The 16422-nt window shown below is 39.7% G+C and overlaps 1 long non-coding RNA gene across 1 annotated transcript; it reads right to left on the bottom strand.

Annotated features, from left to right (window-relative positions):
• Positions 1-596: 596 nt before the first annotated feature.
• Positions 597-3155, bottom strand: LOC123041488 (uncharacterized). Its single transcript, XR_006418539.1, has 4 exons — positions 2496-3155; positions 1136-2398; positions 989-1053; positions 597-901 (listed from the first exon to the last, which is right to left on the bottom strand). It is a non-coding gene; the product is annotated as an uncharacterized lncRNA (long non-coding RNA).
• Between the last annotated feature and the right edge of the window lie 13267 nt (positions 3156-16422).

Genomic DNA, 16422 nt, shown 5'->3' with positions numbered 1-16422 from the left:
TACAAGAAGCCAAAGATCACCTCCGACAGGTTCTGGAGCCATCAGCAACGCGACTATTATTCTTGCATATTATACAATCAAGACAGGATTTTCCTCATAAGCGTCTTGATTGCGATGCCATTGCTGGGATGCCATGCCTTGAAGAGGCTCTTGAATACTTCAGAGAAGTTGGGCTGCTCCCATTCGTCACAGATAAAGAGCACTGGAATGAAGAGCTTCTGCTGCAGTTCTATGCAACGCTACATATCAGAGGCTACAATAGGGATTCGAAGACATGGATCCTTGAGTGGATGACAGGCGATGTCCATCATGAAGCCAAAGCTCAGGATATCATTGAGCTAACTTCCCTACCCACTCCTGGTGAGCTATTTGAACTAAGGATGGCAATGGGTAGGGTATGGGGCAGGTAGAGCAATACCATACCCATACCCGTGTAGTCAATGGGTACAAAATTCTACCCATACCCGTACCCACGGGTATGAAACTTTACCCATACCCATACCCAACAGGTACTCATACCCGTTGGATACCCAACAGGTAGATCAAACAATACACAAGTTATTCACAATTTTACATTTATCGATAGCACATTTGATAAAAAAAATTATCTCAACTCAATAACAGATAGATGAGTACATGACAATTATCTCACTTCAAATTGACAATTGGTGAACTTTAACATAGGTTCACAAACTCACAACACACTTCAGAAAATAACATCTGACAAGTAATGAATGAAAACATCCGAGGCACCGATGAGCCAACACAAAGAGAAGCTACAACAGATAGCACACACGAGCCACCAACCAACACAAATAGCAGCCATCAGCTTCCAAGTTCCAACCAAGCACAAACAACAGCAATATCTTCACTCTTGGGTGATGATTGAAGTAGACTCATCCTTCACATGAACAAGATGATATGACACATGATTAAATTGGTCTGCTATAATCTATAAATTTAAGATCAAAGCATTTAAGTAATTTACCATCTCCTCTTCTTCATCCTCGAGAACACTCTGAAATGTTGCAAAGAGTGTAGAATTCCAACCACCTGATGAAATAACCAACATTTGTATGTAAATGGCAAGTCCTTTGCAAAATAATAAACAAGTGCAAGTGAAAAAACGTATTACCTAACAGATCTGCACGAGACCAAGCTTGCATGCACATGAGAGCTTCAGCCACATTAGGAGTAAGTCTACTATGATATGCACTGAGTACTCTGCCACTAGTGTTGAATGCACATTCGAAAGCCACTGATGTTATGGGAATAGGCAATATATCACAAGCAAGTTTTTGCAAGGTAGGAAACCTCGAGCCGCTAACCTTCCACCAATTGATGATATCCAATTCTTGTGTTCTAGGTAGACGAGCTTTTTCCAAATACAAGTCTAATTCTGTACGAATTGAAGAAGAAGGGACAATGGGGTGACTAGACAAATACTGATCATAGAGTTTCATGGCTTCATCTTCTTCTCCATGTGGATCGGCAACAGAAGCATCGCATGCATCCTTGCCTTCAACTTCATATTTATATTGCTTCACCAATTGAATAAATAACTTCTTCACCTTATCTATTTCTGTGGATGCATGCTCTCTTCCATAGAGGGACCATAAAGAGCATTGAGGATATTAAGTTTATACCTTGGATCAAGAATTGTTGCAACAGACATAAGACCATGGATATCTTTCCAATACTTCTCAAACTTATCCTTCATTTCCTCGGACATTTTTTCTATAAGCTCAATGTCACTCTTACCCCATTTCCTTATGGCTAAGCGAATGGTAATCACTTTAGGAAAAAAAGATTTGCTGAAACATACTTCGTGCCCGAGAATGACTCAGTGATATCAAAGAAGAGCTTCAACCTATCACATATTTGTTTTGCAAACTTCCAATCATCTTTGGTTGGGCACCACTTAAACTTCTTTTCATGTGCCTTTAATTTTTCAAATATCTCTATGTATCATACTGCAATGCTAATCATGATATAAGTTGAATTCCATCTAGTCTTACAATCAAGAGTTAACCTTTTGTTATACTCTATGTTTAAAGTTTTTGCCACCTTTTCAAACTTCTCATGCCTTTTAGGTGTGGCTGACCAAAATGCAACACTGTCTCGCAGCCTCTCTATACCTTTCTCTAAGACACTCATTCCATCTTTTACAATTAAGTTTAATATGTGAGCGGCACAACGCATATGCAGTAATTGACCATCCAACATGAGAGAGCTTGTATCCAACTTATCTGGCAATATTCCCATAGCCTTGTCACTTGATGTGCAGTTGTCCAAAGTGACGGTGGATATCTTCCTCTCAAGGTGCCACTCAATAAGACACTCATACCAGGCTTCACATATAACCTCAGCCGAATGTGGGCAGGGCACATAAGCAACCCTATTTAACACAATAAAATAGAAAAAGTCATGAGTATTGCATAAGCATACTATGGTAATTGCTAATATTTACTATTGTGCTATGTATAGATTTATACCTCATAAGAAAGCTCTTTGGGTTCCAAGAATCATCTATGTAGTGCGCGGTAACAGCCATGTAACCTCTCTTTTGATAGCCCACTGTCCACAAATCTGTAGTGACAACGACTTGGTGCTTGACTATTGCAAAAAAAATCACCATCTTCTCCTTTTGAGCAGAATGCATCAGCCTACTGAATAAACTACAGTCTGGAAGAGAGCAATAGAAATTTACTAGCAATGGGACGGCAGCGTACAGTCTGCAATACTAACTCTATGATGTGCCTGCTGCAACATAACCAGACTATATTTTTACCGAATCTTAAGTACACACTGTCTGGAACGACAACATACAGTGTGCAATCAACTAGCTACGCAATTAGCATCAAGTTTGGCTCACGGAGAGGGAAAGAGTCTTACCATCATGGAGACAAACTGGCAATTAACATCAAGTCAGCCAAAAAACAGTCTGAAGATAAACCTACGCAATTAACATCAAGTTGCAGATTGTACATTGTAGTCTGAAGATACACTTATAAAGAGACAAATTAGCAATAGAAAGAAATTTAGTAAGTTCACGATAGAGAGCCCCACCGTCGCGGTGGGATTCCAGCCATGGCTTGGCCCTCTTGCTGGCGCGCTCGTCAGTCGTCACCACCACAACCCCGATGTGCCCATTGCTGGCAAGCCATGACCCAAAGTTGGGGAGGGCTGGAGGAGGAGGATCTAGAGGCAGGATTTCGAGGCCGGTGGCGACGTCGACGGTTCCATGCTCGCGGAGGCACATCAATGAGTATGGCTATGGCAGGATTAATGGGGAGCGGCGGCTCATGGGATTTCATTCTCCTTGATTTTGGGAGAGGAGATTACGAGGTGTGATGCTTAATTACGGGGAATAGAGGAGTACTTGCCTAGTTGTGTAAGGTCCACATGATGTAGCTCCACAGGTAAGGTCCACACGTTAGTCTAAACGGGTAGGGTATGGGTATACCCACGGGTACAAGGCTATACCCATGCCCTACCCACGACTTAACAGGTAGGGTATGGGTACTACCCATGCGTAAAAATTTGTGCCCATACTCGGCCCATGCGGGTATGGTATCCGCGGGTACTCGTACCCACCGGTAAAATTGCCATCCTTAATTTGAACTAGGTTGTCACCTATATAAGAATGAACTGCAGAGAATCTTTCAGAAGCCTGAGCAAAATATGAGTCAGATGCTCAGCATGATGAAGCCATTGCCAAGTGACACTGAATATCCCAAGGAGTTCTTTGTCAATGACCTCGGGTACCTGCCCCGTACGGTCTATCATATTCTAAGGCATACTATGTGGCCTATCAAAAGCAATTCTCCTGATGCCAAGCTTGAAGGAACCACGAAGACATTGGTATTCTATATCATCAGTGGCATCAGGTTTAACACTCAAGATTTCTTCCTTCATCAACTTGCAGCTTCTGGAATTGATCTGTTTGGCCTCAAATTCTATGCACCATGGGTCATGCGCTTGAATAAACTTCACTCAACTGTGAACTATCAATCTTCAGCGCACAATCATGTTGTATTTCTGCCTAATGTTGATATGTCACATGAAGCCATCTATCCTGAGCCTGCCAAGAAGCCACTCCATGAATACAATGTTGAACATCAAATCTTCACTCAGCCAATTGAAAGTATTCATGTGCCTAATCCTCCTGCTCTTGATGGTCCTCTTGCTGGTCATTTATGTCTTCCGCATTGTGCCAACACTGATGACACAGCCAACACTATTGCTCAAAAGCCAAAGAAGCATTCTCATGTCCTCAATGACAGAGAACTTCTTGTATCACTTCATAAGAAACAGGATAGGCATCATGACTGGCTGAAGCGCCAGATGAAGAGTCTTCTTGTTGATGTAAATCGCGTTCACAATCTGGCTACCAAGAATTCATTCGTTGCGCATGAATCCTGTCGGCGGTCCTGGAAGAGCCTCACACTGCTCTGTTCTGAAGATGATCTTCGCGAAGATGGCTTCACAAAGTGATTCAAGTTTGACTCTAGACCTCCACAATCTGCAAGTTGGCATCCAACTCCTTCCATTGAAGATTCAGAGTATTCATATTCGGCTGCAACTATTGTTGCGAGAGTCATTGATGAAGACGACGATGCCACTTCACCAGCGATAGCTTCATTGCATCACGATGCTACACCAGGCCCATCTGCACCGCCCAACACTGATACATCTCCAACATATCTACTTTTCCAAACTCTTTTTCCCTTGTTTTGGACTGTAATGTGCATGATTTGAATAGGAACTAACCCGGACTGACGCTGTTTTCAGCAGAATTGCCATGGTGTTGTTTTTGTGCAGAAAAAAAGTTCTCGGAATGACCTGAAACTTCACGGAGATGATTTTTGGAATTAATAAAAAATATTGGTGAAAGAATCAATTGAAGGGGACCCACACCCTGGCCACAAGGGTGGGGGGGGGGCCCACCCCCTGGGCGCGCCATCCATCCTTGTGGGCCCCTGGACCTCCACCGACCTCAACTCCGACTCCATATATTCACGTTCAGGGAGGAAAAAATCAGAGAGAAGGATTCATCACGTTTTATGATACGAAGCCGCCGCCAAGCCCTGTTCTTCCTCGGGAGGGCAGATCTGGAGTCCGTTTTGGGCTCCGGGGAGGGGGAATCGTCGCCATCGTCATCATCAACCATCCTCCATCACCAATTTCATGATGCTCACCGCCATGCGTCAGTAATCCCATCATAGGCTTGCTGGACATCGATGGGTTGGATGAGATTTACCATGTAATCGAGTTAGTTTCGTTAGGGTTTGATCCCTAATATCCACTATGTTCTAAGATTGATGTTGCTATGACTTTGCTATGCTTAATGGTTGTCACTAGGGCCTGAGTGCCATGATTTCAGATCTGAACCCTTTATGTTTTCATGAATATATTTGTGTTCTTGATCCTATTTTGCAAGTTATAGTCACCTACTACATGTTACGATCGGGCAACCCCGGAGTGACAATAGTCGGGACACTTCCCGGTGATGACTGTAGTTTGAGGAGTTCATGTATTCACTAAGTGCTAATACTTTGGTCCGGTTCTATATTAAAATGAGGTCTTAATATACCTTAGTTTCCAATAGGACCCCGCTGCCACGGGAGGGTAGGACAAAATATGTCATGCAAGTTCTTTTCCATAAGCACCTACGGCTATATTCGAAATACATGCCTACATTATATTGATGAACTGGAGCCAGTTCCGTGTCACCCTATGTTATAACTGTTGCATGACGAATGCCATCCGACATAATTATCCATCATTGATCCATTGCCTACGAGCTCATTTCATATTGATCTTTGCTCCATTACTTTTCCGTTGTCACTATTACGATTGCTACAAAATTGCTATTGTTACTTTTGCCACCGTTACCGTTACTTCCATACTACTTTGCTACTAAATATTTTGCTGTGGATATTAAGTCTTTAAGGTGTGGTTGAATTGACAACTCAGCTACTAATACTTGAGAATATTCTTTGGCTCTCCTTGTGTCGAATCAATAAATTTGGGTTGAATACTTTACCCTTGAAAACTGTTGTGATCCCCTATACTTGTGGGTTATCAAGACATTTTTCTGGTGCCGTTGCCGGGGAGCATAGATCTATTCTCTGAGTCACTTGGGATTTATATATGTTGATCATGAGGAATTTGAAAGATCAAAGAACTAAGATTTTCCCCTCAACTACGAGGGGAGGTAAGGAATTGCCATCTAGCTCTGTACTTGATTCTCCTTCTATTTTGAGTAAACTTGCGACACCTACACTTGCTATTGATTCTGATATGTCGCATATTATTGATGATGCCACTTCTGCTATGAATGATGCTTATGATGATACTACTTCTCTGCTTGATAATATTGTGCCACTTGGTGAATTTCTTGATGAACAACTTGCTAGGGTTAGAGAGAATGAAATTACTGAAACTGATGATATTATTGAAACTGAAGATTATGATTCTACCCCTAGATATAAATTGCCTGTTGTACCTGAGGGATATGTTATGGATGAAGAAACTGCTAGAGACTTCCTTGCTTGTAATGATAGGGAGGATCTTAAGAAACTGTTAGATAAGTTGAAAGAAAAATCCTTGAATGCTAGAATGAAGTATGATTCTGCTTTTTCTACCTCACCTATCTTTGTTACTAATAAGGATTATGAATTCTCTGTCGATCCTGAGTTAATTACTTTCGGTGAATCTGATCCTTTCTATGGTTATGAATATGAAACTGTTGTGGCACATCTTACTAAATTGAATGATATAGCCACCCTATTTGCCCATGATGAAAAATTTCGCTATTACTATATTCTTAAGTTGTTTCCTTTCTCGTTAAAGGGTGATGCTAAGTTATGGTTTAATTCTCTTGCTCCTGGATGTGTGCGTAGTCCCCAGGATATGATTTACTACTTCTCTCAGAAATATTTCCCTGCTCATAAGAAACAAGTTGCTTTACGGGAAATATTTAACTTTGTGCAAATGGAAGAAGAGAGTCTCCCACAAGCTTGGGGGAGGCTTCTCCAATTACTTAATGCTTTGGCTAATCATCCTCTCAAGAAAAATGAAATACTTGATATCTTTTATAATGGACTAACCGATGCTTTGAGAGACCACCTGGATAGTTATGCTGGTTGTGTTTTCAGGGAAAGAACTGTTGAGCAAGCTGAATTGCTATTGAATAATATCTTGAGTAATGATAATGATTGTACACTTCCTAAACCAACACTTAAGCCAACTCCGAAGAAAAGGGGTATTCTATTTCTCAGTCCTGAAGGTATGCAAGAGGCAAAGAAATCTATGAAAGAAAAAGGTATTAAAGCTGCAGATGTTAAGAATTTACCGCCTATTGAAGAAATACATGGTCTTGATAACCCGACAGAGGTAGTAGAGGTAAACTCTCTCCATAGATTTGATGAAGGTGATATTTCTCATAATAAGTCTGCTAGTCAATGCTTGGCTGAGTTTGATAATTTTATTGTTAAACAAGAAAATTTCAATGCTTATGTTAGTAGACAACTGAAACATAATGCTTACATGCTTGACCACTTGGGTGATTATATGAGTAGAACTGTTAATGGTCTTCAGCTTATAAGTAAACATGCTTCCATGGTTACAACTCAAGTAGAATAAGTACTTAAGGCACAAGATTTGCTTAATGAGTTAAATAATAAGAACAATGATAATGTTGTTAGGGTTATGACTAGAGGTGGTAAGATGACTCAGGAACCTTTGTATCTGGAGGGTCATCCTAAGAGAGTTGAGCAAGATTCTCAGAGAACTAATGCCGATGCACCTAGTCCTTCTACTAAAAAGAAAAAGAAAACTGATAGGACTTTGCATGCTAGTGAACCTACTATAGACACACCTGAGAATCCCAATGATATTTCTATTTCTGATGCTGAGACACAATCTGGTGATGAACATGAACCTAGTGATAATGTTGATAATGATGTTCATGATGATGCTCAACCTAGTAATAATAATGATGTAGAAACTGAACCTGTTGTTGATCTTGATAACCCACAATCAAAGCATCAGTGTTATGATAAGAGAGACTTCGTTGCTAGGAAGCATGGTAAAGAAAGAGAACCATGGGTTCAAAAACCCATGCCCTTTCCTCCTAAGCCATCCAAGAAAAAGGATGATGAGGATTTTGAGCACTTTGCTGAAATAATTAGACCTGTCTTTTTGCATATGCGTTTGACTGATATGCTTAAAATGCCTCCTTATGCTAAGTATATGAAAGATATTGTTCCAAATAAAAGAAATATACCTGAAGCTGAGATTTCCACCATGCTCGCTAATTGTACTTTTAAGGGTGGAATACCAAAGAAACTAGGAGATCTAGGAGTACCAACTATACCATGCTCCATTAAAAGAAACTATGTTAAAACTGCTTTATGTGATCTTGGAGCCGGTGTTAGTGTTATGCCTTTCTCTTTATATCCTAGACTTGAATTGAATAAGTTGACACCTACTGAAATCTCTTTGCAAATGGCTGATAAATCAACTGCTATACCCATCGGTATTTGTGAAGATGTGCCTCTTGTGGTTGCAAACGTTACTATCTTAACTGACTTTGTTATTCTTGATATCCCCAAGGACGATAGTATGTTGATTATGACCCACAAGTATAGGGGATCGCAACAGTTTTTGAGGGTAGAGTATTCAACCCAAATTTATTGATTCGACACAACGGGAGCCAAAGAATATTCTCAAGTATTAGCAGTTGAGTTGTCAATTCAACCACACCTGGATAACTTAGTATCTGCAGCAAAGTATTTAGTAGCAAAGTAGTATGGAAGTAACGGTAACAGTGGCAAAAAAGTAACAGTAGCAGTTTTGTAGTAATTGTAACAGTAGCAACAGTAAAGTAACTAAGCAAAGAGAAATATGTGAAAAGCTCGTAGGCATTGGATCAGTGATGGATAATTATGTCGGATGCGATTCCTCATGTAATAATTATGACATTGGGTGACATAGAACTAGCTCCAGTTCATCAATGCAATGTAGGCATGCATTTCAAATAGAGTCATACGTGCTTATGGAAAAGAACTTGCATGACTTCTTTTGTCCTACCCTCCCGTAGCAGCGGGGTCCTAATGGAAACTAAGGGATATTAAGGCCTCCTTTTAATAGAGTACCGAATCAAAGCATTAACACATAGTGAATACATGAACTCCTCAAACTACATCCATCACCGAGAAGTATCCCGATTATTGTCACTTCGGGGTTGTCGGATCATAACACATAATACGTGACTATAGACTTGCAAGATAGGATCAAGAACTCACATATATTCATGAAAACATAATATGTTCAGATCTGAAATCATGGCACTCGGGCCCTAGTGACAAGCATCAAGCATAGCAAAGTCATAGCAACATCAATCTTAGAACATAGTGGATACCAGGGATCAAACCCTAACAAAACTAACTTGATTACATGGTAAATCTCATCCAACCCATCACCGTCCAGCAATCCTACGATGGAATTACTCATGCACGGTGGTGAGCATCATGAAATTGGTGATGGAGGATGGTTGATGAAGACGACGAATCCCCCTCTCCGGAGCCCCGAACAGACTCCAGATCAGCCATCCCGAGAGAGATTAGGGCTTGGCGGCAGCTTTGTATTGTAAAATGCGATGAATCTTTCTCCTTGTTTTTTTCTCTGCGAAAGCAAATATATGGAGTTGGATTTGAGGTCGATGGACGTCCCCACGAGGTAGGGTGCGCGCCCCACCCTCGTGGACAGGGTGTGGGCCCCTGACTTTGATTCTTTCGCCAACATTTTTTATTAATTCTGAAAAGTTGCTCCGTGGATTTTTAGGTCATTCCGAGAACTTTTATTTCTGCACAAAAATAACACCATGGCAGTTCTGCTGAAAACAACGTCAGTCCGGGTTAGTTCCATTCAAATCATGCAAGTTAGAGTCCAAAACAAGAGCAAAAGTGTTTGGAAAAGTAGATACGAGGGAGACGTATCAACTCCCCCAAGCTTAACCCTTTGCTTGTCCTCAAGCAATTCAGTTGACAAACTAAAAGTGATAAAGAAAAACTTTTACAAACTCTGTTTGCTCTTGTTGTTGCAAATATGTAAAGCCAACATTCAAGTTCTCAGCAAAGATTATGAACTAACCATATTCACAATAACACTTAGGTCTCATGTTTACTCATATCAATGGCATAATCAACTAGCGAGCAATACTAATGAAACTCGGATGACAACACTTTCTCAAAACAATCATAATATGATATAACAAGATTGTATCTCGCTAGCCCTTTCTGAGACCGCAAACATAAATGCAGAGCACCTTTAAAGATCAAGGACTGACTAAACATTGTAATTCATGGTAAAAGAGATCCAGTCATAGTCATACCCAATATAAACTAATAGTAATGCATGCAAATGACAGCGGTGCTCTCCAACGGGTGCTTTCTAATAAGAGGGTGATGACTCAACATAAAAGTAAATAGATAGGCCCTTCGCAGAGGGAAGCAGGGATTTGTAGAGGTACCAGAGCTCTATTTTGAAACAGAGATAAATAATATTTTGGGTGGCATAATTTCATTGTCAACATAACAACTAAGAGATCTCGATATCTTTCATGCTACACACATTATTGGCGGTTCCCAAACAGAATGGTAAAGTTTATACTCCCCCACCACCAACAATCATCAATCCATGGATTGCCCGAAACAACGGGTGCCTCCAACTAACAACAATCCTGGGGGAGTTTTGTTTGCAATTATATTGATTTGATTTGATTTGAGCATGGGACTGGGCATCCCGGTGACCGACCATTTTCTCGTGAATGAGGAGCGGAGTCCACTCCTCTTGAGAATAACCCGCCTAGCATGGAAGATATAGATAGCCCTAGTTGATACATGAGCTATTAGAGCATACAAAACATAATTTCATTTGAAGGTTTGGAGTTTGGCACATACAAATTTACTTGGAACGGCAAGTAGATACCGCATATAGGAAGGTATGGTGGACTCATATGGAATAACTTTGGGGTTTATGGAGTTTGGATGCACAAGAAGTATTTCCGCTTAGTACAGGTGAAGGCTAGCAAGAGGTTGGGAAGCGACCAACTGAGAGAGCGACAACAATCATGAAAATGCATTAAAATTAATCAACACCGAGTGCAAGCATGAGTAGGATATAATCCACCATGAACATAAATATCGTGAAGGTTATGTTGATTTTGTTTCAATTACATGCGTGATATGTGCCAAGTCAAATCACTCGAATCATTCAAAGGAGGATACCACCCTATCATACCACATCACAACCATTTTAATAGCATGTTGGCATGCAAGGTAAACCATTATAAGCTCCTAGCTAATTAAGCATGACATAAGCAACTATAATCTTTAATTGTCATTGCAAACATGTTTATTCATAATAGGCTAAATCAGGAACAATGAACTGATCATATTTACAAAAACAAGAGAAGTCGAGTTCATACCAGCTTCTCTCTTCTCAGCCAGTCCATCATATATCGTCATTATTGCCTTTCACTTGCATGACCGAATGGTGTGTATAATAATAACAGTGCATGTGCATTGGACTAAGCTGGAATCTGCAAGCATTCAATTCGAGGGAGAAGACAAGGTAACATCGGCTCTTGGTTAAATCAACAATCATGCATATGAGAGCCACTTAGCATTTTCATTATGGTCTTCTCCTCTCGACCCCCAAAGAAAAGAAAAGAAACTATTTACACGGGAAAGCTCCCAACAAGCAAAATAAGAATGAGAAATATTTTTGGGTTTTCTTTTAATTACTACTACAGGCATGGAAAGTAAACTAACTATTTTTTTGGTTTTTCTTAAGGTTTATCAAACACACAAGAAGAAAGCTAGAAAAAGAAATTAAACTAGCATGGATAGTACAATGAAAAAGTATGAGCACCGACAACTAGAATGCGTGTGTGAACATGAATGTAATGTCGGTGAGAAATACGTACTCCCCCAAGCTTAGGCTTTTGGCCTAAGTTGGTCTATGGCCATGGGTAGCCTGGCTGATATCCGAAGTTGTAAATAGGGTCGTACTGAGATGCAGCAGCCATTGCCTCCTGAGCTGCAGCATGGCGGCGAGCTGCCTCCGTCCTCCTCTAGTACTCGTTTGCCTCCTCCCTGGTTATAACATATCTTCCTTTTGCCTGATAGTCAAAGAGGGCAGGAGCAGGGAGAGTAATATGGACAGTGCGACGTCTGTCAAAGATTAGTCGATACTGGAGGAATTATTCATTCCTCTCAAGAAAATGATGATTAACCATGGCATTATAATCTAAATAAGTGGGAGGCAACTCCCTATCATTTTCATGTACAGGTATACCAAGATAATTAGCCACACGGGTTGCATAAATCCCTCCAAACAAGTCTCCAACTAAACCATTATTATGCAACCTACATGCAACAATTGCCCCCAAGTTGTATTGTTTATCACCTAATACAACACTCTTGAGAACACAAAGATCAGGAACACACATGTGATATGCTTCATCTTTACCGTTAATGCATCTACCAATGAAGAGAGCAAAATAATGTATAGCAGGAAAGTGAATGCTCCCTATGGTAGCTTGTGCTATTTCTCTAGATTCTCCCACAGTGATACTAGCAAGAAAGTCTTTATATTCAGATTTACGAGGTTCATTAACACTGCCCCACTGCAGGAGTTTACAAGCAGTAGTGAAATCTTCTAGGTTCATGGTATATGATTTGTCATAAATATCAAACAGTACATTTTGAGAATTACGCGAAGATGTAAATTTAAACCTTCTCACGAATGAACCAGTTAAATGGTGGTATTGAGGACACTTATCTTGCATGAAGTCCTCAAGATCAGCATTATGCACATATGCATCAAATTCATCCTTGATGCCTGCTTTGACCATAAACTCCTCTGACGGCCATTCACAAGGCCGCACGTCAGCTTCCCTTGGTGGTTCGTCGCCGTGCTCACGTATTGCAATCCTGGGTCCTTTCTTCCTTGAAGAACCACCCTGGTACATTTTGCTGGACATATTTCTTCCTCAGAAAAATTTCTGAAATTTTTAGTAACTCAAAATAAAAGTGAATCAAACTCAACAAAATTGATAGCAACTATTCCCACAAGTATCTAGAGCCTATATCATGCATTAGAATTACTTGGGACCTTATAAATTTGACATGCAAGCTCAAGAACAGGGTCACCTAGGCAGCAAAAATTTGCAATGAATAAAGCACTAGAACAAAAACTAATTGGACCATTGGAGGAGTCACATACCAAAGAACAATCCCCAAAAGAAGTTTTGTGAATGGAGCTTTGAGCAAGGAGATCGAAAATGGCAGCAAAGCAAGCTAGAACTCGTGCTTGAGCTGGATGGTGATTTTTTTGGGAGGAAGAAGTGTGTGGATGCAGGAATAAGTGGAGGGGGACCACCGTGGGTCCACGAGGCAGGGGGGCGCCCTGGACCCTCGTGGCCAGGTGCCAGCTCCCCCTGCTGTTTTCTCAGTGCCAGATATTCTCAAATATTCCAGAAAAAATCATATTAAATTTGCAGGGCATTTGGAGAACTTTTATTTTTGGGTATTTTTTATTGCAAGGATAATTCAGAAAACATACATAAAATACTATTTTTACTTTATTTAATCTAAATAACAGAAAGTAAAAAGAGGGTATAGAAGGTTGTGCCTTCTAACTTCATCCATCTCATGCTCATTAAAAGGAATCCACTAACAAGGTTGATCAAGTCTTGTTAACAAACTCATTCCGAATAACATGGAACCGGAGAAATTTTGAATAACACTAGGTTACCTCAACGGGGATATGCACATCCCCAATAATAAGAATATCATATTTCTTCTTGACAGTAGGTAGATGAAATTCAAAACCTCCAATAATGATAGTTGGAATTTTTCCAATAGAATTGATGCTATGAACTTGAGGTTGTTTCCTTGGAAAGTGTACCGTATGCTCATTACCATTAACATGAAAAGTGACATTGCCTTTGTTGCAATCAATAACAGCCCCTGCAGTATTCAGAAAGGGTCTACCAAGGATAATCTACATACTATCGTCCTCGGGAATATCAAGAATAACAAAGTCCGTTAAGATAGTGACGTTTGCAACCACAACAGGCACATCCTCACAAATACCGACAGGTATAGCAGTTGATTTATCAGCCATTTGCAAAGATATTTCAGTAGATGTCAACTTATTCAACTCAAGTCTACGATATAAAGAGAGAGGCATAACACTAACACCGGCTCTAAGATCACATAAAGCAGTTTTAACATAGTTTCTTTTAATGGAGCATGGTATAGTTGGTACTCCTGGATCTCCAAGTTTCTTAGGTATTCCACCTTTAAAAGTGTAATTAGCAAGCATGGTGGAAATCTCAGCTTCCGGTATCTTTCTTTTATTTGTAATGATATCTTTCATGTATTTAGCATAAGGATTTAGTTTAAGCATATAAGTTAAGCACATACGTAAGAAGATAAGTCTAATCATTTCAACAAAGTGCTCAAACTCCTGATCATCCTTTTTCTTGGATGGCTTAGGAGGAAAAGGCTTGGGTTTTTGAACCCATGGTTCTCTTTCTTTACCGTGCTTCCTAGCAACAAAGTCTCTCTTATCATAACGTTGATTCTTTGATTGTGGGTTATCAAGATCAACAGCAGGTTCAATCTCTACATCATTATTGTTGCTAGGTTGAGCATCAACATGAACATTATCATTAACATTATCACTAGGTTCATGTTCATCACCAGATTGTGTTTCAGCATCAGAAATAGAAATATCATTGGGATTCTCAGGTTTGCCTACTACAGGTTCACTAGAAGCATGCAAAGTCTTATCATTTTTTCTTTTTCTTCTTTTTAGAAGGACTAGGTGCATCTACATTATTTCTCTGAGAATCTTGATCAATTATCTTAGGGTGGCCTTTAGGATACAAAGGTTCCTAAGTCATTTTACCCGTTCTAGTAGCCACTCTAACAGCAAAATCAAGTTTATTATTTAATTCATCGAGCAAATCACTTTGAGCTTTAAGTACTTGTTCTGCTTGAGTGGTAACCATAGAAGCATATTTACTAATGAGTTTAAGTTCACCTTTAACTCTAGCCATATAATCACTCAAGCGTCCAATCATGTAAGCATTACTATTTAATTCTCTACCAACATAAGCATTGAAATTTTCTTGTCTAGCCATAAAGTCATCAAATTCATCCAAGCATTGGCTAGCAAACTTAGTAGACGGGATTTCAACTTTATCATATCTATAGAGAGAATTTACCTTTACTACCTGTGACGGGTTATCAAGACCATGTGTTTCTTCAATAGGTGGTATATTAAGACCATGTATTTCTTCAACAGGAGGTAAATTCTTAACATCTTCAACTTTAATACCTTTTTCTTTCATAGACTTCTTTGCCTCTTGCATATCTTCAGGACTGAGAAATAGAACTCCTCTCTTCTTCGAAGTTGGTTTAGTAATTGGCTCAGGAGTTGCCTCAGGAAGTGCCCAATTATTTTCATTAGTCAACATATTATTCAATATTAATTCAGCTTGATCAATAGTTCTTTCCCTGAAAACACAACCAGCACAACTATCCAAGTGGTCCTTGGAAGCATCGGTTAGTCCATTATAAAAGATATCAAGTATTTCATTTTTCTTAAGAGGATGATCAGGCAAAGCATTGAGTAATCAGAGAAGCCTCCCCCAAGCTTGTGGGAGACTCTCTTCTTCAATTTGCACAAAATTATATATTTACCTCAAGGCAGCTTGTTTCTTATGAGCGGGGAAATATTTAGTAGAGAAGTAATAGATCATATCCTGGGACTACGCACACAACAAGGATCAAGATAATTAAACTAAGTTTTAGCACCACCCTTTAATGAGAATGGAAATATCTTAAGGACATAATAGTAGCAAGATTTCTCATCATTCGTGAACAGGGTGGCTATATCATTTAACTTAGTAAGATGTGCCACAACGTTTTAGATTCATAGCCATAAAAAGGATCAGATTCAACCAAAGTAATTATCTAAGGATCGACAGAGAATTCATAATCCTTATTAGTAACAAAGATAGGTGAAGTAGCAAAAGCAGGGTCATATTTCATTCTAGCATTCAGAGTTTTCTGTTTCAGTTTAGCTAATAACTTCTTAAGATCAGATCTATCATTGCAAGGAAGAAAATCTCTAGCAGTTTCTTCATCCATAACATAACCGTAAGGAATAATAGGTAATTCATATTTAAGGGGAGAACCTTCGTCATCACTATCTTCAATAATTTCATTTTGAACAATTTCATTCTCTCTAGCCCTAGCAAGTTGTTCAACAAGATATTCACCTAATGCCATAGTAGTATCAAGCATAGAAGTAGTTTCATCATAGGTATCATGC

This window comes from Triticum aestivum, chromosome 2B, assembly GCF_018294505.1.
Source record: "Triticum aestivum cultivar Chinese Spring chromosome 2B, IWGSC CS RefSeq v2.1, whole genome shotgun sequence".
Classification (NCBI taxonomy): Eukaryota; Viridiplantae; Streptophyta; class Magnoliopsida; order Poales; family Poaceae; genus Triticum; species Triticum aestivum.
This window is presented reverse-complemented; position numbering and strand designations above follow the sequence as displayed.